The sequence below is a fragment of the Mus pahari genome, unplaced genomic scaffold (assembly GCF_900095145.1).
Source record: "Mus pahari unplaced genomic scaffold, PAHARI_EIJ_v1.1 scaffold_4485_1, whole genome shotgun sequence".
NCBI lineage: Eukaryota > Metazoa > Chordata > Mammalia > Rodentia > Muridae > Mus > Mus pahari.
In genome coordinates this window covers 67782-70981 of record NW_018393870.1, presented here as the reverse complement: position 1 = coordinate 70981, position 3200 = coordinate 67782, and positions in this window count along the sequence as shown.

The following is a 3200-nucleotide window of genomic DNA, read 5'->3' as shown; positions in this document are numbered from 1 at the left end:
TCTCTCTCTCTCTCTCTCTCTCTCTCTCTCTCTCTCTCTCTCTCTCTCTCTCTCTTATTTTTGCTTTGCTTGAGGTTTTGGTGTTTTATAACCGAATCTCAATGTGTAGCCCAGGATGAACTAAAATCCCACTATTACACCAAGCTATACTTAAATACATAGAGATCATCTTTCCTCTGACTCTTCAGTGCTAGGATTAGTAGTGGGGATATTTGCATTTCTGCCAGGCATGTTACAGAGGGACAAGGCAGTTGAATGATAGGAGACTGGAGCAGGTAAGAAAGGGCATGGAAAAGGGATATAATGGGAAGAGAGAGAAGGATGGGAGAGGAGTGTGTGCATGGAGGAGGGCAGCCAGGAGTTCAGAGAACTGGGGAGGAGCAGGAGGAGGGGAGTTGGTACTGAGGATGGAGAAAGATGGGTTGGGGAGAGGAGGGTATTGGGATTTAGGGCTTGGGCAGTGAAGATAAAGGGGGAGGGGAGGAAATTGAAAGGTTGAGTGTTGACAGTAGAGGGGGAGAGGACAGGAGGTGGAAGACAGAGAGCTAGGGCTAAAAAGAAAGCAAAGACCTGGGTGGGGGCTCCAGACAGCAGGGGTAGGACAGGACAGGAAGTGGAGGGGCAGCACTGGTGAACTGGGAGGTGAGGCCAGCCAAGGTTGGTGACTTAGGACAGGCCTGGGAGGNTACTGAGAAACCCCACTGATCAGTCACTGATGCTTCCTCTCTGACTCTAGAGAAGTGACTGCTACACAAGGCCTGAGTGACCGATCTTATTCCTTGATGTTCTGCCTTGCTTCAGCTACTGAGGGTCTCTGAGGATGCAGCTAATGAACAGGGGCAAGAGATCCCAAGGATTGGGAGGCCCTGGACCCCAGAGCCACAGAGTCCAGGCTGTTCAGCTTCTTCCCAGACCCCATGGCCTTCCCCTGAGAGTGGGCCTGAGCCTTCCTGATTCTCTCCTTGAAGCTGATGTAACCACAGAACCTGTAATGGGAGAAGAACATGGAGGATGACAGAGGAAACAGGAAGTGTCTGGAGTCACAGCCTGATGCTGAAACTTTCATTGAGTCTCTTCAGCAGGAACTTCCCATCCATTGACAATGTCATTCACATCTGTGGCTGGATTGAGAGGAAGAAACCCATGGAGCTGGTCAGTTACCAAGTCCCTGGCTCTGCAGACTCTGGGCTCAAAGACAGCCATGATTTGGGGAAGAATTCAACAAGAAGTCCTGAGGAAGCAAGGTGCAAGCGTCTCAGGGAACGATCGCCCTTTTAGCTGAGCTGATGATCCTGGGCCCTTCTCACCTGCCACCACCGAATCTCCACTCCTCACTTTGTCATATCCCCACCCCTGCCAATGGCTCCTTCTTGGTATCTTTGCAGTCCAGACCTGCAGTTTGATCTCTACCTCACTATACTTGCCCCTTCCTTTCTCACCTATTTTGGGATAGCTGAATGGTTTTTGTGAAGAACTTACAACAGGACAATGACACAAGTCCAAGAGGAAATGGCAGGGTTTGGTTGTTACCTTGCTGGCTTGCTGCAGGCAGGAGGGACATGATCAGGGTACAATAAAAATGAAATATATCAGCTGGGCGTGGTGGCACATGCCTTTAATCCCAGCACTTGGGAGGCAGAGGCAGGTGGATTTTTGAGTTCGAGGCCAGCCTGGTCTACAGAGTGAGTTCCAGGACAGCCAGGGCTACACAGAGAAACCCTGTCTCGAAGAACAAAAACAAAACCAAAAACAAAAAAACAAAAAGAAAGAAAGAAAGAAAGAAAGAAAGAAAGAAAGAAAGAAAGAAAGAAAGAAAGAAAGAAAGAAAGAAAGAAAGATGTCTTAGCCCAATTTTTCTATAACCAGTGCTGGACCAGGACATCTAGGGAGTGGCCCAGGTCATTTTACTTTAGACATATTTAGCACATGGGATGCTGCCAGTGGTGCTGGGTGGGGCATAACTCAACTGCACTGACCCTCCAGGCCCACCTTGCCTGTCTCCTGGGGACACAGTAGCATATAATTGTGAGGCATTGAGCTATGCAAAGACAGTCTGGTCTCCAGTTGAGCTGAGGTCTGAACCCTGGGACCCCGTGGTGATAATTCGCCTACATGGAACGGAAGGAGTTCTCATGTCTCCTGGAACTCTGGTTCCTGTCGAAGTTGCTGCCCCCTCAGCCCCCACAAGAGAAGCATGGTTAGTACATGGTTAGGGACCTGAAGGGACAAGGGAATGTGTTATGGAAAAGTAAAGAGACAGAAGTGAGGAAGATCAGGGTGGATGTGTGAGGGAGACTGATGGTGTGTCTCTAGCTAGAGGAGAAACGGGGGAAACTGCTAGAACAAGGAGACAGTGGCAGCGACCTTGGTGAGGAGAGGAAGTGATGACAGTCACTAAGTGATTTACGGCTTGCTGTGTGCGTGGGCTTGGGCATGTCACTGGGCAGAACTAAAGTGATATAAATTTGTCTGATTCGGGCTGAGGTCTGCCTAGACTCCCGCAGAAGGCACGAACTCTTTTGTGTGTTTCCTGACTCTACCCAATCAGCTCTGAGGGTACAGCTGCTGATGAGTGTGATGAAGCCCCGCGGGGTTTGGGAGTCCTGGAGAGACCATACTGTCCTCACAGCTCTGTTCATAGACAAGTCTTCCAGGTGCTATTGATTGACAGGGACCTCGGTCGGTGGGAGAGAAGACCAGAGCCACGAGGTCCTGGGGGGATCCCCAGAGACAAGTAGGAAAATGTGGACTAGGAAACAGCCTGGCTGGAGCACAGAATGTTCTTAATTCATAACCTAGGTGCCTGGAACTTTCACAGTTCTCTGTGCTGGGTCTTTGCAGGGCGGTACTGAGGAATTCCTGATTCTCTCTGCAGCTCTGCTCACACCATAGGCAGCCAAGTCTCAGGAAGGACCATGGGAAAGGGAGCCACCACCAAGTGCATTCTTCCCCTGATTCCAAGGCTTTTAATTCTACTGAGCTATCAGTGGACCGTGCTGCAGGCTGGTGAGTTCCCAGGGTCTCCATGGAGGGGTTTGGGGAGTGGAACAGGGGATGTGGCTCAAATCAGAAAGTTTCCAGTTCTGGGCTACCTTCTTCCCTTCATCACCACAGCAGCTGGGAACTCTGGCGCCCCCTGGCTTTACCTCACGCAGGCTTCAGTGGATTGAGGAAGTAAAGAGAAGAGTTATAGTGTGAAG